Here is a 22,500-nt window from a genome sequence, read left to right as displayed (position 1 = left end):
CTCATCAATCTCTCTCTCTCTCTCTCTCTCTCTCTCTCTCTCTCTCTCTCTCTCTCTCTCTCTCTCTCTCTCTCTCTGATCTATAGGCAGACTACAAACCGCCTTCCAGATCTCACGTGAAGCCAAGTGAAGCCGACCACTGATCCGCCATATTGCTACGCCTCACTCTATAGGAAGGGGGAGAGAGAGGAGTGGGAGAGGAGGGAGAGAGAGAGAGAGAGAGAGAGAGAGTTACCTAGGGCCATAGTTATCTTGGGAATGTTACCTTAGACTACAGTAGAATGAAAATAAGGGTGAGAGTGGTGTTCTCTCTCTCTCTCTCTCTCTCTCTCTCTCTCTCTCTCTCTCTCTCTCTCTCTCTCTCTCTCTCTCTCACTTTATGGCCAACCTAATTTTCGAGACACGCCAGAAAACCGAGAGATGTATTTCTTATCTTCATCACCCACAGTTTCTCTCCCTCTCTCTCTCTCTCTCTCTGTCCCTCTCTCTCCCTCTCCCTCTCTCTCCTCTCCCTTCCCTCTTTAATTTAACTTTTATCGCCTTTATTGTCGTACATATTTCCCCTTGCACAGCCGCCCGTCTCCATTCCGTTATCTCTCTCTCTCTCTCTCTCTCTCTCTCTCTCTCTCTCTCTCTCTCTCTCTCTCTCTCTCTCTCCTTATCATGTTCTCCCCTCGTTCGCCTAGTATCTAAGGGATTTACTTGCTCGCTCTCTCTCTCTCTCTCTCTCTCTCTCTCTCTCTCTCTCTCTCTCTCTCTCTCTCTCTCTCTCTCACTAAAAGATGAAGTAAGTTTAACTTCTGAGGTATGTTTTACTTTCTCTCTCTCTCTCTCTCTCTCTCTCTCTCTCTCTCTCTCTCTCTCTCTCTCTCTCTCTCTCTCTACATAAGGACGTGTGGCTTTGCCGTGAGAGAGAGAGAGAGAGAGAGAGAGAGAGAGAGAGAGAGAGAGAGAGAGAGAGAGAGAGAGAGAGAGAGAGAGAGAGAGAGAGAGAGAGAGAGAGAGAGAGAGAGAGAGAGTCAATAAAAATTAGAGAGGAAAAAAGTAAGAACATTAGTAAAGAAAAAACGAGAAAATAAAATGTGAGAAAGAAAGAAGAGAGATAGAGAAAGAAAGAAAAAAGGTCATTCACGCTACTCTCTCTATTTTTGGGAGCAAGAAGGTATTTAAAGAAAACGAAGTATAAATAGAAAACGGGGAGAGAGAGAGAGAGAGAGAGAGAGAGAGAGAGAGAGAGAGAGAGAGAGAGAGAGAGAGAGAGAGAGAGAGAGAGAGAGAGAGACAGACAGACAGACAGACAGACAGACAGACAGACAGACAGACAGACAGACAGACAGACAGACAGACAGACAGACAGACACACACACACACACACACACACACACACACACACACACACACACACACACACACACACACACACACACACACACAATCGCCTCTAATTTGACATTTACTCACGCACTCTCACACTCACTCTCTCCTCTCCCCTCTCCCCTCAGGCCTTTCCCAACGCCTGTAGGTTGGAGAGCGAAGGGTGGGCGAGGGGAGAAGAGGCGAGACAAGGGGAAGGGAGAGCAGGAGTGGCAGGGAGAGCGAGGGAGAGAGAGAGAGGGAGAGAGAGGGTGTCATGTCATAAACAGGGAGAGTAACCATGACAAATCGGTGCTCCTCTCACAAGGTGCTCTCTCTCTCTCTCTCTCTCTCTCTCTCTCTCTCTCTCTCTCTCTCTCTCTCTCTCTCTCTCTCTCTCTCTGACTCATAGGGAGAGGGAGGGAGAGGAGGAGGGAGAGAAGCGGCTTTAGGAGAGTGGGAGGAAGGAATGGAAAGAGAGAAATGGAGGGAAGAGGAGGAGGAGGAGGAGGGTGTGAAAGTGCCTAAGAGGAAGGGAGAGGAGGAGGAGGAGGAGGAGGAGGAGGAGGAGGAGGAGGAGGAGGAGGAGGAGGAGGAGGAGGAGAGGAAGGAAGGAAGGAAGGAAGGAAGGAGGGAGAGAAGAGGGAAGGGTGTTAGTACAGGGAAAAACAGAGAGAGAGAGAGAGAGAGAGAGAGAGAGAGAGAGAGAGAGAGAGAGAGAGAGAGAGAGAGAGAGAGAGAGAGTAAAGAGGATTGGAGAAAAGAGGATGAAAGGAAGAGTAAAATTCTGTTTGCTTCTCCCAAAAATCCGATTCTCTTTCAATAACTGTATAAAATTTTCGTTCATCAGAGAAAATAATGAATAAGAATGAATAGGAGTGAATAAGATGATGAATAACAAGAAGAGAATAATGAAAAAGGTAAGAGAGATAATGAATAGAAATAAGAGGAAAAGATATGATAATGAGATATTTGGAATGACTTACTGGCTCTCTCTCTCTCTCTCTCTCTCTCTCTCTCTCTCTCTCTCTCTCTCTCTCTCTCTCTCTCTCTCTCTCTCTCTCTCTCTGTATGTGTGTGTGTGTGTGTGTGTGTGTGTGTGTGTGAAAGGAGACACTGCAGATAGTGATCCAGAGAGAGAGAGAGAGAGAGAGAGAGAGAGAGAGAGAGAGAGAGAGAGAGAGAGAGAGAGAGAGAGAGAGAGAGAGAGAGAGAGAGAGAGAGAGAGAGAGAGTACAATCAAAGTAACTCAATATAAAAACAGGAAAATAGAAAAAATAGAACGAAACGTGAGAAAAAAAATAAAGCAAAAACAAGATTACGAAAAACGAAAATAAGAAAAAAGAAAATAAGAAAAATAAGAAAAGAACTAAAAAAAAAAGAGTAATTGAGGTAGAAAAAAAAAAAACCACCACAACCACCACAACCACCATCACCACCAAGAGGGAAATTAGAGGGCTGACCTTCCTTTCTATGGGGGAGAGGGAAAATTTTTATGCCTTTTAAGGGGAGCTGCGTCCCCTCTTTTTTCCCCTCTCTGGATGAGAACTGTGTTTATCGCGTTACTTCGTGTTATGAATGGGGGAGTGAGGAAAAGGAGGAGGAGGAGGAGGAGGAGGAGGAGGAGGAGGAGGAGGAGGAGGAGGAGGAGGAGGAGAAAGAAGAGCAGAGAAGAAATTGAGAGGGGAAAATAAAGGTGAAATATTTGATAGACGGTCATAGTTGAAGTAGAATAATGAGACGCGAGTATAGAAATAAAGTGAGGGGAAATGAGGAGAGAGAGTGAGGGGAAATGAGAGGAAACATGTGAGATATGAGGGGAAGTGGGAAGTATTTTCTAAGAGATGAGAAAAAATTGAAGTAGAAAAACGATATGTTGGAGATACTAGTAGAAATAAAGTGAGGGGAACTGAGGGAAGAGGTGAGGGGAAGTGAGGGGAGAGGTGAGGGGAAATGAGGGGAAATATTTGCTGGGAGGTGGTGGACAGAGTAGAAGTAGAAAAAAAGATGGGTACGGCGGGCAGAGGCGTAGAAGTAAAGTGAGGGGAAGTGAGGGGAAGTGAGGGGAGGGTCAAACCGCAGGCCACCACGGTCACAATAACCTAGTCTGTTATTAGAGGGTAATGTAGGTTTATTACCGGGTATATTCAGTGTGTGAGGGGAGGTGAGGGGAGGAGGGAGGGGAAAGATGGAGCAGAGGGCGATGGGAAGCGAGGGGAAGTAAGGGGAGATATTTTCCTAACCACCACTAACCGCAACGCTACAAAAAACAGCGTGGCACTCCATGGCACCTTCCCCTCAGTGCCACACGCTAGCCACCTGACGGGGAGGGAGAGAGAGAGAGAGAGAGAGAGAGAGAGAGAGAGAGAGAGAGAGAGAGAGAGAGAGAGAGAGAGAGAGAGAGAGAGAGAGAGAGAGAGAGAGAGAGAGAGAGAGAGAATGTTTGATAAATTACTCAACATAAATGAATAAATTTTTGCTTCCTCCTCCTCCTTCTTCTCCTCCTCCTCCTCCTCCTCCTCCTCCTCCTCCTCCTCCTCCTCCTTCTCCTCCTCTTCTTTATTCTTTTCTGGCACCTTCCTGAGTCTAGTCATTCTTCATACCTTCCCCCCTCCTCCTCCTCCTCCTCCTCCTCCTCCTCCTCCTCCTCCTCCTCCTCCTCCTCGTGTGTTGTGTTTCACGCCGGAGATGCGCAGGTGACTCCCATTTTTCAAACTCTGACCTTTGACCCGCCGAGGGATGTCACGGGAGGGAGGGAGGGAAGGGAGGAGGAGGAGGAGGAGGAGCAGGGGAGTTTTGGAGAAGGAATGGAAAAAAGAATGAAAAGAAAGACAGGACAAAAGGAAGTTATGAATGAATACAGGAAGGAAGGAAGGAAGGAAGGAAGGAAGGAATCAGAGAGAAAAAAGGAAGATAAGGGAAGATGAAAAAAGAGAAAAGAATTATTGCTTGCTACGAGAGAGAGAGAGAGAGAGAGAGAGAGAGAGAGAGAGAGAGAGAGAGAGAGAGAGAGAGAGAGAGAGAGAGAGAGAGAGAGAGACTTTGGAGAAGAATGGAGAAACCAGTAGGAGGAGGAGAGGATGAGATAATCAAAAGGCGAAAGAGAGAGAGAGAAAGAGAGATAATGAAAATAAGGAGTGAGATAAGGAAGAGAAACTACGTAAGATAAGAAAGAATAATGAGAAAAGATAGAAGGAAATTTCAACGAGAGAGAGAGAGAGAGAGAGAGAGAGAGAGAGAGAGAGAGAGAGAGAGAGAGAGAGAGAGAGAGAGAGAGAGAGAGAGAGAGAGAGAGAGAGAGAGAGAGAGAGAATTTGATTGATATAAAGAAAACAACGTCTCTCTCTCTCTCTCTCTCTCTCTCTCTCTCTCTCTCTCTCTCTCTCTCTCTCTCTCTCTCTCTCTCTCTCTCTCTCATTATTATTATTATTATTATACGCAACAAAAAATTAAGAAAGAAAATAAGTTAAAAAAATTAAAGAAAGAAAATAAAAAAAATGAGGAAAGAAGGAAGAAAAGAATGAAAAATAAGGAGAGAAGGGGACGGAAGAAAGGCGAGAGGGGAAAGAAGGAGAGGAGAGAGGAGGAATGGGAAAGAGAGGGGAAAAAGAGGGGAAGGGTTAGCGGTACCTGTGATCTTCTCTACAGTTACTCCTTTGGGTTGTCACTGAGAGGAGGAGGAGGAGGAGGAGGAGGAGGAGGAGGAGGAGGAGGAGGAGGAGGAGGAGGAGGAGGAGGAGGAGGAGGAGGAGGACACGTGAGAACAAGGTTTAGGGAGGATGACTAATTTCTCCTAAACACAAGAAGACGTGTGGAGGAGGAGGAGGAGGAGGAGGAGGAGGAGGAATACAAAGAAATACAAAGGAAAGCCAAACAGCAACAGACCTTTTGGTCCTTGCAAGGCTGTTTGGTAACTACTTCTAACTAGCTACAGGGAAGAGAGACAGGACAGCATAGCAGGAGGAGGAGGAGGAGGAGGAGGAGGAAAGAAAAAATGTGTACGCATTCTAAACACAGAGAAAAATTGTTAATGTAAAAATTGTGAATTGTGTATTGTGAATAAAAAAAAAAAAAAAAAAAAGAAAACACGAACACTTCCACAAAAAAAACGAACGAAAAAAAAATCCACCAAAACAAAAATAAAAATGAAAAAAATATAAAAAAAAAAAACGAAAAAAACAACAGGTAAATTTCTCACCTGCCACCGAAAACCCGCAACACCTGAGACTATCCCGCGGCCAGATAACCTTCCAATATGGCCTCCTACATCCTCCTACCTCCCCTCACTCCTCCCCTCACTTCCCCTCCCCTATACAGATCTACTACACTTTGATCCCTTCTGCAAATTCTCGTGCTGGGGGAGTTAAAGCTACTGCAGAGGGAAATTGTATGGGGAAGGGGAGGAGGAGGTGAGGGGAATTGAAGGGGTAATTGAAGGGGGAAGGGGGAAGGGAGGGGATGGATGTATGGAGGAGAGATTTTGAAATGGGTTTGAATAGATTTGAGAGAGAGAGAGAGAGAGAGAGAGAGAGAGAGAGAGAGAGAGAGAGAGAGAGAGAGAGAGAGAGAGAGAGAGAGAGAGAGAGAGAGAGAGAGAGAGATGGAGGCATTATGGGAAAAGTAGGAGAGGTTGAGGGAAGTGCCCAGACGAGGGGAAAACCGCGCCCCACCACAATGAGGGGAAATTGTGTGTGAAAATACCTTGAATGTGGCGTGTGTGTGTGTGTGTGTGTGTGTGTGTGTGTGTGTGTGTGTGTGTGTGTGTGTGTGTGTGTGTGTGTGTGTGTGAAAAATACCTGTATATTTTTTTTAGGCAAGAAATCTAAAAAAAAATCTAAAAAAAATAAATAAATAAGGTAATGAAAATATTGTCTATCTTTTTTTCCTTTTCCAATCTTTCCCTTTTATCATTCCTTTATTTCCTTCCCTTTCCTTCCATCCTTCATTCCATTCCTTGCTATTCATCCCTTTAATCACTACCATTTATTTTTTTCTTTTTCTCATCCACCCTTCATCTGTTTCCTCTCTCATTCCTTCCTCTACTCCTGCATCCTTCCCTCCCTTCCCTCCTTTCCTCCCCCTCTCCATCCCTCCATGTTTTCTTTCCTCCTCTTCATCCCTCCTTCCCTCTCCATCCGTCCATCAATCCATTCTCCTTTCCTCCATCCCTCCTTCCCTCCATCTCTCCTTTCCTCCATGACCTCTACACTGAATCACCACCACCACCACCACCACCACGGACAGAAACATCCCCCTTTACCCCTTTCTCTTCCCCTCTCCCCCTTTCCCCTCACTCTCCCTCACTCTTAGCGCAACACCACCAGCTGTACAAACCATCACAGTGAAAGTAGCCGGCCAGTGCCACAGTGCCGCTCCTGTGAGTGCCAACCCCTCTCTCCCCTCTCCCCTCTCTCTCCCCTCTCCCCTTAAACTCTTGCCTCTCTTTCACGACCCGGTGTGCTTCTGTTTTAAGGCTTTTTTGGGGTTAAAGGGCCAAGAGAGTGAGGGGAAATGGGGGTGAGGGGAAAAGTGGGTGAGGGGAAAAGGGGACAAGAAAAAGGGGTAAAGAGAAAAGGGGTGATGGAAAAAGTGATGGGAAAATTGGGTGAGGAGAAAGGGGTAAGGGGAATGGGAGTGAGGGGAAAAGTTGGGGGAAATAAATGAAGGAGAGGGGAAGTGAGGGAAAGAAGGGGATGAGGGGAAAGAAGCAATAGGAAAAGAAAGAGGGACAAAGAAAATGAAAAGAAAAGACAAGAAAATAAGAGGAATGGAGGATAACTGGATGAGGGGGAATAAAAAGAAGGGAAAGGGAAAAAGGGTAAGGAAGGAATGAAGGAAGGAATGAAGGAACAGAGAGCAAAGAGATGAAGGAAATTAAAAAAAAAATAGTAGAAGAAAAAAAAGAATGAGGAAAATGAAGAAAGGGGAAAAATGAAAGGAACTAAGTATGGAAACAAAAGAAAAACAAATAAGTAGTGAAGGAAAGGAGACGAAGAAGAAGAAAATAAAGGGAAAGAAAAAAAGGATTGGGAAAATGGATGAGGAAACTGAAGAATGGGGAAAAAATGAAGTGAATTAAGTAAGAAAACAAAAAAAGTAATGAAGGAAAGGAGACGAAGAGGAAGAAGGGAAGCGAGAGGAACGGGATGAAGGAAAGTGAGGGGAAAGAAATGAGGGGAGAGGGTAAAAAAAGGGGTTTTGGGCCAGACGATAAAAGGTTACTTGATAATGTTATTTTTTTATCATTAAGACGAAAATTGCAGGAGAAAATACCACTTTTTTTCTTTTTCCTTTTATTTTCCCCTCGCCTTGACCTTTCCCCTCTTTTTTTCCCCTCTTTCCTTCTCTATTTTCACACTTTTATTTTATCATTCTAGCTCATACATGCTTTATCACTAACAACACTTCTCTCTCTCTCTCTCTCTCTCTCTCTCTCTCTCTCTCTCTCTCTCTCTCTCTCTCTCTCTCTCTCTCTCTCTCAGCTCACGAAACACACGGAATGGGAGGAACTCTGGGAGGGGAAATAAATCTTGCAGGAAAGTTATAAGAGGAAAGAGAAGTGGACTAGAGAGAGAGAGAGAGAGAGAGAGAGAGAGAGAGAGAGAGAGAGAGAGAGAGAGAGAGAGAGAGAGAGAGAGAGAGAGAATCCAGCCTGCCATACACACACACACACACACACACACACACACACACACACACACACACACACACACACACACACACACACACACAAGAGCATAAGCTATCCTACTCTCTCTCTCTCTCTCTCTCTCTCTCTCTCTCTCTCTCTCTCTCTCTCTCTCTCTCTCTCTCTCTCTCTCTCTTTATAATCCTCCTGTCTTGTGATCCTCTCTCACCTTAGTCAACATAAGGAGGAGGAGGAGGAGGAGGAGGAGGAGGAGGAGGAGGAGGAGGAGGAGGTGTAAAGCGATAAAGAAAGAAGAGCGAAAGGTGGCAAGTAAAAAAAAAAAAAAAGCAAAAGAGGCAGCGGTATTGGAGGAGGAGGAGGAGGAGGAGGAGGAGGAGGAGGAGGAGGAGGAGGAGGAGGAGGAGGAGGAGGAGGAGGAGGAGGAGAGCGAGAGAAAATGTCGTCGAGAGAGAGAGAGAGAGAGAGAGAGAGAGAGAGAGAGAGAGAGAGAGAGAGAGAGAGAGAGAGAGAGAGAGAGAGAAACACACAAACAGACAGACAGAGAATGAGGGGGAATCCTTGCGTCGCGTTCCAGGAGGGGGGAGAGAGAGAGAGAGAGAGAGAGAGAGAGAGAGAGAGAGAGAGAGAGAGAGAGAGAGAGAGAGAGAGAGAGAGAGAGAGAGAGAGAGACTGGAAGCCTGCCAAACGCTCCGCATCAGGGTCGCACCACACACAAAGACGAGAGGAGGAGGAGGAGGAGGAGGAGGAGGAGGAGGAGAGACAGGAACGCAGGAGTGGAGGAACAGGACTAGAAGCAGGAGGTGGTGGTGGTGGTGGTAGTTGTAGTCAGGAGGAGGAGGAGGAGGAGGAGGAGGAGGAGGAGGAGGAGGAGGGCAGAGGGGCAGGTGGTGAGTGTTGAAGAGGAAGAGTAGGAGGAGGAGGAAGAGGAGCAGGAGGACGAAAGGATGAAATTCCCTGTGTGTGTGTGTGTGTGTGTGTGTGTGTGTGTGTGTGTGTGTGTGTGTGTGTGTGTGTGTGTGTGTGTGTGTGTGTGTGTGTGTGTGTGTGTGTCGGGCTCTTTTTGACAAATAGTGTGGCTGACAGGCGGTGTGCTGCTGTGGTGATATGGTGCGGGCCGCGGTGGGGTGCAGGTGTGTGTGTGTGTGTGTGTGTGTGTGTGTGTGTGTGTGTGTGTGTGTGTGTGTGTGTGTGTGTGTGTGTGTGTGTGTGTGTGTGGGGTCAACAAGCTATGTGGGGGGGGGGTGGAGAGGAAGGTGGATGTTAGCTGAGGTAGTGGCGATGTTTATGTAAAGTGGGTATAATATGCAGGAGGAGGAGGAGGAGGAGGAGGAGGAGGAGGAGGAGAACTGTCACCTGGAGGAGGGAGGGGCTGAAAGGACTGCAAGAAGAGCGGGAGGAAAAAGAGAAAAAGAGGAAGAAAAAAATAGGCGACGAAAATTATGATAAAAACTTAGAATAAAAAAAAAGACAGAGGAAATAAACAAAATCAAGTCGATAAATTAAGAACAGGAACAAGAAAAACAAAGAAATAAAGAAAGAAAGAAGAATAAAATAAAAAACACTGAAAAAAAAACAAAAAACTAAACATAACTCACACAGACAGACACACAGACAGACAGACACCGTAAATTAATCTGCAGTCAGTAGGGGCGACGAACCATTGACTAGATTACAGATTTACGACTTAATTAATGGTAAATGCGCCGTTTGCTCCCATTAATCTGGCGCACTAAGGCGTTACTCGGCGCACCTAAAGGGAACAAGACACAGGAAGAAATATGAAACAAAATGGACACAAATCACTCGTCATTACACCATGGGGGGAAGGAGGAAAGAAAGGAGGAAAAGATAACAGGAAATTATTCTTAGAGATGATAAAAGGTGTGTGTGTGTGTGTGTGTGTGTGTGTGTGTGTGTGTGTGTGTGTGTGTGTGGGTGGGTGGTGGGGAATGGCCTCTCTCTCTCTCTCTCTCTCTCTCTCTCTCTCTCTCTCTCTCTCTCTCTCTCTCTCTCTCTCTCTCTCTCTCTCTCTCTCGTGTCCCAAGTGGCTTTTATCCTAGCTCGCTCACTCACTTGCTCGCTCACTCGCTCACTCACTCACATCCTGTCCCTATTTTTCATAACTTCCTTTTTTTTGCAACTATCTTAATCTCACTTTTTTTTCTCTCTCTCTCCTCTTCCCTTTCCTTTTCGTCACATCCTCTCTTTGCCCTACCTTTGTTTTTTTTTTGTTTTTTTACGGGAGACTATTTTAATTCACTTTTATCCTGTGCTGTTTTATTTCCTCCATTTCCTCGGCAACATTCAATACAACCTTGACCTTCGTAGCATCCCATTTTCCTTTTTCGTTTCCCTCTACACCTCCTCCCCCTCACCTCCCATTAACAAACACCCATGACCTTTTCTTTCAAACTCAACCACGAAAAGATAAAAGAAAAAAAATGAATCTGCAAGTCGACCTCCATCCCTTCCCGTTTTTTTCCCCCATTCCTGCCCCCTTCCCTCTGTCTTCCTCCTGCGCGCCACATCAGTCGACTCATCAATAAAACCTCGTATAAAAACCGGTGATCTGAACTAACATTCTTCAGCGCGGGGCTCCCAAGGCGTCATATTAAGCGCGGGACTCATTACTTATGCGTATCAAGAACCGCAGTGTTACCAGACCCGCGCGTTTGCCCTGGCGATAAGCGGTAATTTCCTCTTAGTAGTGAGATGCCGGTAGGGGAGGAGGAGAAGGGGGAAGGAAAGGAGGTGAAGGAGGAAGATGGAGGTGAAGGAGTTGAGGTGAAGGAGGTGGAGGAAGATGGTGGTAAGGAAGGAAGAGGAGGGGTGATAAAGAAGTAGGAGGAGGAGGAGAAGAGGGAGATCAGTAAGAGAATGAAGAGAAGAGGACGATAAAGAAGGACGTGGTGAAGGAGGAAGATGGAGATAAAAGAAGATGATAAATGAAGTGGAAATAAAGAGGATAAGTAAAAGAGAGTAGGTAAAGGAAGATGAATAGAAGAAGAGAAGAGGGAGGAGATAAGTAAGAGGAAAGAAAGAAGATGGAAGAGGAAAGAGATGAATCAAGAGAAGGAGGAGAGAAATATGGAGGCAGGGAAGAGAGAGATAGAGATGAACAGAGAGAGAGAGAGAGAGAGAGAGAGAGAGAGAGAGAGAGAGAGAGAGAGAGAGAGAGAGAGAGAGAGAGAGAGAGAGAGAGAGAGAGAGAGAGAATAAGGAAGATGAGGGCAAGGAAGAGATGAAGGAGGTGAAGGAAGGAGATAAGCGGGAGGAGATGGGGCGAAAAGAAGAGGAAGAGGTGAAGGAAGACGGGAAGAAGGAAGAGGAGAACGGGAAGTAAAGCATGAGAGGAGAATTAAAGTAAGAAATGAGAGAAAAAACATGATATATCCTTCACAGTGGTGGTGAAGAAGAAGAAGAAGAAGAAGAAGAAGAAGAAGAAGAAGAAGAAGAAGAAGAAGAAGAAGAAGAAGAAGAAGAAGAAGAAGAAGAAGAAGAAGAAGAAGAAGAAGAAGAAGAAGAAGAAGAAGAAGAAGAAGAAGAAGAAGAAGAAGAAGAAGAAGAAGAAGAAGAAGAAGAAGAAGAAGAAGAAGAAGAAGAAGAAGAAGAAGAAGAAGAAGAAGAAGAAGAAGAAGAAGAAGAAGAAGAAGAAGAAGAAGAAGAAGAAGAAGAAGAAGAAGAAGAAGAAGAAGAAGAAGAAGAAGAAGAAGAAGAAGAAGAAGAAGAAGAAGAAGAAGAAGAAGAAGAAGAAGAAGAAGAAGAAGAAGAAGAAGAAGAAGAAGAAGAAGAAGAAGAAGAAGAAGAAGAAGAAGAAGAAGAAGAAGAAGAAGAAGAAGAAGAAGAAGAAGAAGAAGAAGAAGAAGAAGAAGAAGAAGAAGAAGAAGAAGAAGAAGAAGAAGAAGAAGAAGAAGAAGAAGAAGAAGAAGAAGAAGAAGAAGAAGAAGAAGAAGAAGAAGAAGAAGAAGAAGAAGAAGAAGAAGAAGAAGAAGAAGAAGAAGAAGAAGAAGAAGAAGAAGAAGAAGAAGAAGAAGAAGAAGAAGAAGAAGACACGAACAACAACAACAACAACAACAACAACAACAACAACAACAACAACAACACTTTCCCCTCAACAAGACTTTCTCTGTACATAAATTCCAATAAATCTAGAGAGACAGAGTTCCTTTCCCCTTGAATCTGTGCCACTCACTTCTCTTTTCCCCTCTGGCCGAGAGAGAGAGAGAGAGAGAGAGAGAGAGAGAGAGAGAGAGAGAGAGAGAGAGAGAGAGAGAGAGAGAGAGAGAGAGAGAGAGAGAGAGAGAGAGAGAGAGAAAGATTGTACCAAAGAACAAAACAAATACACAGAAAGAGAGATATAGAGACAGACACGGAAGTAATAAAGATGGAATAAAGAAATGAGGGGAAAGTTAAGTAGATGAGGGGAAATTAGCACACAGGTAGACAAGGTGTGAGGGGAATAGACAGGTGAGAGGAAGTAAAGGAAGGAAATAAGGAAGAAGGTAAGGGAAAAAAGGGAAATAAAAAGATAATTGATGGGTTTCCTTATCATTATTGTTATTGTTATTGTTACTACTACTACTACTACTTCTACTTATGTTATCACCACTGCTTATACTCGAGTTATAACAACAACAACAACAACAACAACAACAACAACAACAACCTCGCTTCATTACAAACACAGCTGTAACTTTTTATATTTTCATATTTTTTTCATATTATTATTATTATTATTAATATATCGCAGTTTTCATTCATACACATTCATACATTCATACATTTTCCCCCTCCCTGAGTTAATAGTTATGGCATATATTTTACACTGCTTTCATTACACACACACACACACACACACACACACACACACACACACACACACACACACACACACACACGCAAAAATGACTGCCAAACTGAGCACACATACAGAAAAAAATATATAAATTAATTGGAAGTTTTGGGCGATCATACACACACACACACACACACACACACACACACACACACACACACACACACACACACACACACACACACACACACACACACACACACGTACGCACGCACACGCACTGTAACGTTTGGTAGGTTTTCCAGTATTTATTTTGTGAAAAGCCGTGGGATTAAAAGTGTTGGCAATAAAGCTTTCCCCTCACATGGCTGCCAGGGGGTGAGGGGAAAGGAGGGGAAAAGAGGGGAAAAGAGGGGGAAAAGAGGGGAAGGAGGCACGGAAAAAAAGGGGGGGCGAACAGGAGCAAAAGAGAAGGGACAGCGAGGGTAAGAGGAAAAAGAGCAAGAGGGGAGAATAGAAAGAGGAGAAAGAGGAGGAGGAGGAGGAGGAGGAGGAGGAGGAGGAGGAGGAGGAGGAGGAGAAGGAGGAGGAGGAGGAGGAGGAGGAGGAAGAGAAAGACAGGTGCAAGAGAGACTATGAGAGAGAGAGAGAGAGAGAGAGAGAGAGAGAGAGAGAGAGAGAGAGAGAGAGAGAGAGAGAGAGAGAGAGAGAGAGAAAAAAATAAAAACACAAAAGATGAATTAACACATAAATGAAAAAAGGAAAGGAATAAGAAGAGGAAAATACTTACAAATAATAAAAGATGCAGAAAGGAATATGAGATAAGAAGATTGATATAAAAAAGAATTGATATAAAGGAAGGAAAGACGAAAGAAAGAAAAAGTTAAAGAAGAACAAGGAAACAAGGAACAGTAATAATGGAGAAGGAGGAGGAGGAGGAGGAGGAGGAGGAGGAGGAGGAGGAGGAGGAGGAGGAGGAGGAGGAGGAGGAGGAGGAGGAGGAGAATTTAACAGGTGCGAAAGAGATGAGACAGTGATGAGGAATAAAGAAGAAATAGATGAAGGAAAATAAATTACGTGAAAGATAAAAAAAAAAAAACGAAAAGGAAAAGAAAGAAAAGAATGTAGAAGACAAGAAATATTTAACGAATCTAAAAAAAAAAACAAAGGAGAGAGAGAGAGAGAGAGAGAGAGAGAGAGAGAGAGAGAGAGAGAGAGAGAGAGAGAGAGAGAGAGAGAGAGAGAGAGAGAGAGAGAGAGAGAGAGAGCAGCACAATGAAGAGATAAAGTTGGGGGATGAAGAAAAAAGAAAGAAAAAAAATACAAATCTAATCACTTAAAAGAAAACAAGAAAATAACAAAGAAAACGCAAAAAAAGTAAAAAAAAAAATTAATAAAGAATAGGAGAGAAAAGTGAAGGAATGATATAAATAACACACACACACAGAGAGAGAGAGAGAGAGAGAGAGAGAGAGAGAGAGAGAGAGAGAGAGAGAGAGAGAGAGAGAGAGAGAGAGAGAGAGAGAGAGAGAGAGAGAGAGAGAGAGAGAGAGAGAGAGAGAGAGAGTAGGGAAACTTCTCTCCATTCTACAGATTATGACCATTATGTAAAGTGGACCGAAGGGTGATGGGAAAAGTGAGGGGAAAGTGAGGGGAAAAGTGAGAGCGTTAAGTGTGTGCTGGTAAAGTGTGGCCATGTAGAGAGAGAGAGAGAGAGAGAGAGAGAGAGAGAGAGAGAGAGAGAGAGAGAGAGAGAGAGAGAGAGAGAGAGAGAGAGAGAGAGAGAGAGAGAGAGAGAGAGAGTTAAACTGATGTACTGGCCTGTCACTCTCTCAGTCATTTAGATCGGTCATTCGAAGAACAAGTCATCCAGTTATTGCCAAGTAATTAATCAGTCAGCCAGTCAGCCATACAGCCAGTCAGCCAGCCAGTTAGCCAGTCAGCCGTTCATCAGATCCATCCATTAGTCAGCTAGTCAGTTTTCAGCCAGTCAGCCAGATATTCAGCCAGTTTATTAGCCATTTAGCCGGCAAGCAAGTCAGCCAGTCAGCCAGTAAACCAGTCAGCCAGCCAGCCAGTTAATTAGTCAGTTAACCAGCCAGTTAGTCAGCTATTAAACCAGTGAAGCAAGTAACCATCAAGCCAGCCTGTTAGTCAGCCAGCCAGCCAATTAGTCAGCCAGCCAGCCAGCCAACCAGCCAATGAATCAGTCAGGCAGCCAGTCAGCCAGCTAAACTAGTCAAGTAACCAACAAGCCAGCCAGCCAACCAGTTAGTCAGCCAGTCCTTCAGTCAGTCAGCCAACCACCTACCCATCTTTACAGCAAGCCAGCCAGTTAGTCAGTCAATCAGCCAATCAGTAAACCAGCCAGTTAGCCAGTCAGTCAGTCAGTCAATCACCTAACCACTCATACAGACAGCCAGTTCGTCAGTCATCCCCGGCCAGGCAGCTTCCTCTTCCCAGCAGTCTCTTTCCACGCCCGTGCCTCTCTTGCCTCGAACCAGCGGGCGTGGCGTCGGCTAGCCACTGAGCCTGCCTCCCCAGAACTCCCCTTGGGTCGCTTCTCTCCTCCTCCTCCTCCTCCTCCTCCTCCTCCTCCTCCTCCTCCTACTCCTCCTCCTCCTCTTGTCGGTATCACGTTCACACAAAAATAATTATAAATCCATAACTTGATGTTTCAGTGTAGCTCTTTCTCTCCCTTCCTCCTTCTCCCTTTCCCTTCCTATCCCCTTTTTTTCACACCCTTTCCTCCTCCTCCTTCATGTCTTTCTCCTCTTTCCATCTTCCCCTTCTCTCTGTAGCTTCTTTATTTTCTCCTACCTCTCTCTTTCCTTTCTCTCCTCCTCCTCATCCTTCTCTTCCTATCCTCACCTTTCCTTCCATTTTATAGCTCCTCCTCTTTCCTCCTTTCTCTCTGCCATACAAACTCCGCCATACCTACTTCCCTTTCCTCCTCCTCCTCCTATCACTCCTCCCCTCTGAAGCTCCTCCCTTTCCTTCCCTCCATGCCATCCAACCTCCTCCATACCTGTTTTCCTTCCACCCTTCCATCTTCTCCCTACTCTCCCCTCTCCCTCTCCCTTCTCTCCCATCCCTCTTCCTTCCCCGAAACCCTGGATAGCTTGGCCGGAAGACGTGGAGATATTTATTTCCAGCAACCTGGCCTCCCTCTCCCTCCCTCACTCTCCCTCTCTCCCTCCCTCTCCCTTCCTCTCACTCCTGGCAACTCGTGAGACGGCTGGAGTGGCGCCAAAGATGCCCCTTCCTACCTGCCATTCCCTACCTGGCGCCGGAGACTCAGGGGCGTAACTCAAGGGTCCAGGGCAAGGTAAAGGCGCCCTTGTGTCCCTAAGGGGTAAGGGCGGCGGGGCGTGGGCGTGACGGGCGGGGTTGGGGTTCCAGGGTCGTGGTTAATGATGTAAAAGGTAGATATGATGCGAGCGTTCCTTCAGGCGGAAAGGAAGGTGGCTCTCTCTCTCTCTCTCTCTCTCTCTCTCTCTCTCTCTCTCTCTCTCTCTCTCTCTCTCTCTCTCTCTCTCTCTCTCTCTCTGAAGGACTGACTGATTTTCTTTTGTGAGTCTAGTTTTGTCTTTGGTTTTCTGGTCTCTCTCTCTCTCTCTCTCTCTCTCTCTCTCTCTCTCTCTCTCTCTCTCTCTCTCTCTCTCTCTCTAAATCATAACCCTTTCCTTCTTTTCTTCTATCGTCCAACTTTTCCTTTCTCTCAATCTTATCTTCCCCTTTTCCCGTATCTTTCAAATTTTCTCATCTTTTGTGTTCATTTTTTTTATTTCCATTTTATAAACTCAGCCTCTCTCTCTCTCTCTCTCTCTCTCTCTCTCTCTCTCTCTCTCTCTCTCTCTCTCTCTCTCTCTCACCCGCATCTACATTTTTTCCCACGAGTGAGCGAGTGAATTCAAAAAACGCTAATCATCTTCTTTCAGTTCAATTCGACCTTAAAGTTACAATGTTCTTTTTATTCTCTCTTCTTTTCATTTCTTTTCACCAGTATATCAGCTAACTAATTCCCAGATCTTTATCGTGTAGAAAATTATCTCCCTTATTCTTAAAGTTGATAAGGGTGACTGTTATCAATTTGAGTCGGAGGAAAAAAAAATGGGTGTTAGGGTTAATTTAAGCCTTGGGAAATTAGAAATCTTATTATTTCAACAACCAATGCACGGAGGAACCTTGGGATTTGCAGTACAGGGTGTGTCAAAAAAAAAGGTGGACTCGATATGAACCAGGTGTATATTTGCAACTACGAAATAAATAAAAATAAATAAATAAACAAACAAATAAATAAAATCAACTTCTAATTTGAAAAGTTTTCTATTTTGCGCTTTCTACCTCATCTCTTTGAAATGGTTATTTTCTTTTTTATCATTATTACTTTATTATTATTATCACTAGTAGTAGTAGTAGTAGTAGTAGTAGTAGTAGTAGTAGTAGCTTTAATAATCTAACAGAGAGATGAGTTTTAATTCCAGCCCCTGTGAGAAAAAAGCTCATTCTACAAAATTCAAGTTCTTTTCTTTTAAATTTCATAGATTAAAATTATTATTATTATTATTATTATTATTATTATTATTATTATTATTATTATTATCATTATCATTATTATTATTAATGAAAAGAAACTGTTCTATTCAAATTCAGTCACTTTATAATAATCATGGAAAAAACTTAATCGTGTAACAAATTAACCTTCCTTTCATAAACTTCCCCAATATTATTATTATTATCGTTAATGGACAGGGACGCAAAAAGTTCTCAAACAGACACCCGTGTTTATAAACTTTGAAAAAAAAAAAGGTGTGTAGTAAAACGTTTCCATAAACATCGCACAGAATATTATCATTATTATTTTTATTAACGGAAGGAAAAAGTATTCTAAAAATCACACAAAGACAAAACTAAAAACAATAAAAAAAATAAATAAATAAATCCTTTGCCAGTGTTACTTTTTTCATAAACATCACAGAATATTAACATCACCACCATCATCATAAAAAAAAAAAAGTAAAACAATCAATTAACCACAAACACTCACATTTACAAGCCCAAAAACAACAACACGACGACAAACCACAAAATTAAACCCTGCCGCTTAATATTCTTTTCCACAAACATCCCAGAGAAAATTATCACCATTATCGTTATTATCGAAAGAAAAAACACGTTACTAATCTCTCCAAGCATTGCCGGCGTGTTGAGGGAGCTTGCAGGCATCAAACCTCGGCGGGAAATAGCGCTGATGTCACCTCAGATTAAAAGTATTTATGCATATCAGGGAATTGTGTTAACGGTGTGTGCTGGGAAGATCCATTATAGTCTGTACTGCGTTCCTCGTGTATTTTCCTCCTGTTATGTATGTGTGTGTGTGTGTGTGATGGGTGGTGGTGGTGGTGGTGGTGGTGGTGGTGGTGGTGGTAGTAGTAGTAGTAGTAGTAATAGTAGTAGTAGTAGTAGTAGTAGTAGTAGTAGAAAAGTTGGCCCAAAGTTATTAGCATTTTACTACTACTACTACTACTACTACTACTGATTATTATTATTATTATTATTATTATTATTATTATTATTATTATTATTATTATTATCACCACCATCATTATTAATCACCACAACCGTGATTATTAATATTACCATCACTATAATTATTTACTTACGGATTAGCAGACGGCAAAATGAACTGAACACATTTCACAGTCTTAACTCTCTCTCTCTCTCTCTCTCTCTCTCTCTCTCTCTCTCTCTCTCTCTCTCTCTCTCTCTCTCTCTCATCTTTCCGAAGCGGCACTGAGCAGAATATTTTCTCCATCGTGATCCCAGAGAGTGTATGTAATCCTTTGCTTTTCACGGCGCTAATGAATTACAGACAAACTTGAACACGGATCTGGCAACACTCTGCCGCGGCGACACTTACCGCGCGACCGCAAAAAAAAAAACGTGCGACGGGAATTTTTTTTTTTTTTTGAAGTAATATCTAAAAATAATTCGGGTGTTGCTTTCCTACTGCATATTTTTCACTTAACGCAGGACAGGATGACTCATTTGTACGTACGAAGCAATGCCAGGATGTTTGCGTAACTTGGATTCTCTCTCTCTCTCTCTCTCTCTCTCTCTCTCTCTCTCTCTCTCTCTCTCTCTCTCTCTCTCTAAGTGGTGATGCTTGTCGTTTCTACGCTCTTCTGTGTCTTCCCCAAGGAGGAGGAGGAGGAGGAGGAGGAGGAGGAGGAGGAGGAGGAGGAGGAGGAGGAGGAGGAGGAGGACGCATGACTGTGCTTTGAGAAATGTAATCATGGTGAGAGAGAGAGAGAGAGAGAGAGAGAGAGAGAGAGAGAGAGAGAGAGAGAGAGAGAGAGAGAGAGAGAGAGAGAGAGAGAGAGAGAGAGAGAGAGAGTGGGGGGAACAGCTTACCAAGAGTGAGAGGGGCAGATGTAGATACGCAATGGGAGGGAGAGTAAAAAAGAAGATGGGAAAATAGGTGAGCGGAGTGGAGGGAAGAAGAGGAAAGAGAAGAGAAAGGAAGATGAAGGAAGAATGAGTGAAACTGGAAACACGATACCTAATATATAAAAAAAAAAAAAGAAAAATGAATATAATACTGAAGGCAAATTTGAAAAGGTAAAGAAAAAAAAATGATGAAGTGAAGAGGAAGATACAGCAGAGGCGATAGTTAAGACACGATACAAGATAGGCATGATAAAGAGATAGGAAGATACCACACCAGACAAGGGAAGCTACAAGAAGCCACCAGGCCTACACGTCGCAGTCCCTGTAAGAAGCATACCTGGCCATATCCACCAACCACCCTTATCCATACAGGGAGGAAGAAATGAAGGACGTTAAGGGTAGAAGAGAGAAAAGGATAGTACTTTCTCGTGAAATAAAGGGAGATAGTAGACTGTTAAGGAGGCAGGAAGGACGAAAGGAAGTTTAGCTATGAAAAAAAAAAAGCAGGTATTAAGGAAGAAAGGTGTAATGGTATAAGGGAGACTGGAAAGGCTACAACTAATGTGAACTTATACTAAAGTGAGATTAAGCAGACCTTAGGAGATAGAGAAGGAGAGAAATGCAGTTATGAAAGGCAAGATAATATTAAGGAATGAGAAAGGGAGAGAAGATTCCAGGGTGTACAGAAGAAGTAAAGAGCACCACTAACCTACAGAAAGGGAGATAGGGTACATTTAAGGAGGCAGGGAAAGAATGAAGGGTAGTTTAGTCATCAGGAAGCAAGGCAGAGCGGTACCAGTGCATGAGGGAGGAAGAGAGGGGAGTGGAGAGGGAGTGAGGGAGGTAAGGGGGGTGAGGGTGTTCGTGACAGGGTGGTACAAACAAAATGGTAAGTAGACAGCGAGTATAATGTTGTCTTAATGCCACGCCCTTGCCCAGCCCCGCCCGCCTTGCCCCGGCGAGTCCCGCCTTGCCACGCCCTTGTCCCGGTACGTTACGCCTCCAACAAGACAATGACAGCTGGGGGTAGGAGAAGGAGGAGGAGGAGGAGGAGAATTAAAGTTAAGGAATGCAAAGAAAGAACTAACAATTGCAAACTCAGAGACTTACGCGGTTGTTTGTGATAAATTATACTAAGAGGAGGAAGAGGAGGAGGAGAAGGAGGAGGTAGAGCAAGGAGGAGGAGGAATTAAAGAAAGTTAGTCCTACGAAAAATAAACAATAATGAAATGAAAGCAGTTTGCATCCAGTTTCGTTATAAATTACAACTGGTCAGTCGATAAAGAATTAAATAAAAAAAATATATAAAACTGTTCAATGAAAAAAAGTTTCCAGAAAATAAATAAGAAATAAGAAACGAAAACCACACAAAGAAAAATAAATAGACCAGAAAGTAAAATTTTTAAAACCGCACACTTAAAAATTTTCATAACCAAAAAAAAAGAAGGAAAAAATGAAAAAGGAAACACAAACATTCAGAAAGAAAACATTAAATATCACTTTTTCCTTCCTTTTTTCCTCTTTTTTTGTGTGTGGGCGGGGGGAGGGGGGAGGGTTTACACGGAGAACCAGATGAGAGTAAGAGGCACCGTGGGGAGAGAGAGAGAGAGAGAGAGAGAGAGAGAGAGAGAGAGAGAGAGAGAGAGAGAGAGAGAGAGAGAGAGAGAGAGAGAGAGAGAGAGAGAGAGAGAGAAAAGGAAAAGAGAAGAAAAAGAAAAAGAGGTAAGAAGAGAAGGAGAAAGCGAAAGAGAAGAAGAGAAAGAGAAGAAGAGAAAAAGAGAAAAAGAGAAAGGGGTGGGAGGAACAATGGAGGAAAAAAAAAACGAGAGAAAAAAGCGCCACGGCTGCCCACACTCTTTCCTCCTTCAGTGTAAACATAATGACGTCATCACTTTGCATCTCATTAGAACGCCGGTCACCAGAGTCACCATAAAGACCCCAAACTGATGGGTGGGGGGGCACACACACACACACACACACACACACACACACACACACACACACACACACACACACACACACACACACACACACACACACACACGTACACGGAAGGATGATCTCACGTGTACATTTAGCTCTTCTAAACACACACACACACACACACACACACACACACACACACTAAAAAGTGACCTCATATATGTAAACTACGAGTAAACAAACACACACACACACACACACACACACACACACACACACATGAAAGGATAATTTCGAAACATATAAAGTTAATTTTTTTACACATAAATAAAAGCACACACACACACACACACACACACACACACACACACACACAGGCGCGAAACCGAGAGAGAGAGAGAGAGAGAGAGAGAGAGAGAGAGAGAGAGAGAGAGAGAGAGAGAGAGAGAGAGAGAGAGAGAGAGAGAGAGAGAGAGAGAGAGAGAGAGAGAGAGAGAGCGTAACCCGTGACTAGAATGGAATTTCAAGTCTTTTCTACATAGCCTGAAGTTACGTTTTTTTTTTTTCATTTTCTTTTCTCTTTTTTTTTCTCTCTCATATATGTCGTGATGGATAATTCGCTGGCTGACTTAACTTATTTTTTCCCTCCGCTCAGCGTCCGCCATTTCAGGTTACCTCTTAGGGGAAAAAATTACCGCGAGAAATATTTACACATGGAAAAAAATATATATATATAAGTGTATAAAAAAATCATAAATAGGAAACCATTTTGAACATTTTTTTTTTAGTTGGTGAGAGGAATAAAGAGAAAGAGGCAAAGTTTTTTTTTCTTTTTCGTTTGTTTTCTTAGTACGTATTTGTAAACATTTTCCTTTTTCTCGGTTTCAGGATGTGAGTCAATAAAGTAATAAATTAAATAAATAAAAAAATAATAAAAAGACAAAGATTAGGACTTCCGGTCGCACTAATTAATATATTTTTAATTCAAGTCTTATTTTCGCAACCACATCAATAACTTTTCAAGTATATATGGCTGTCTGTATTTCCGCCTGTCTATTTGTCTATCTATCTATCTATGTTTATCTGTATGTTTTCTCTGTCTGTCTGTATGTCTGTCTTTTCTATGCATGCCTGTCTTTGTGTCTATCTTTGAGTCTGTCTGTCTATCAATTACTCACCATCTATCTGTCTATCTGTTTATACGATTGCCTCTGTCCGCCTGTCTGTATGCCTGTCTTTTTTCTGTGCCTGCATGTCTTTCCGTTTGTTTGTGTCTGTCTAGTAATTACCATCTACATGTGTCTATATTTTGAAGGGACGTGTGAAT

The sequence above is a fragment of the Scylla paramamosain genome, chromosome 30 (genome assembly GCF_035594125.1).
Source record: "Scylla paramamosain isolate STU-SP2022 chromosome 30, ASM3559412v1, whole genome shotgun sequence".
In the NCBI taxonomy this organism is placed as follows: domain Eukaryota; kingdom Metazoa; phylum Arthropoda; class Malacostraca; order Decapoda; family Portunidae; genus Scylla; species Scylla paramamosain.
This window is presented reverse-complemented; position numbering follows the sequence as displayed.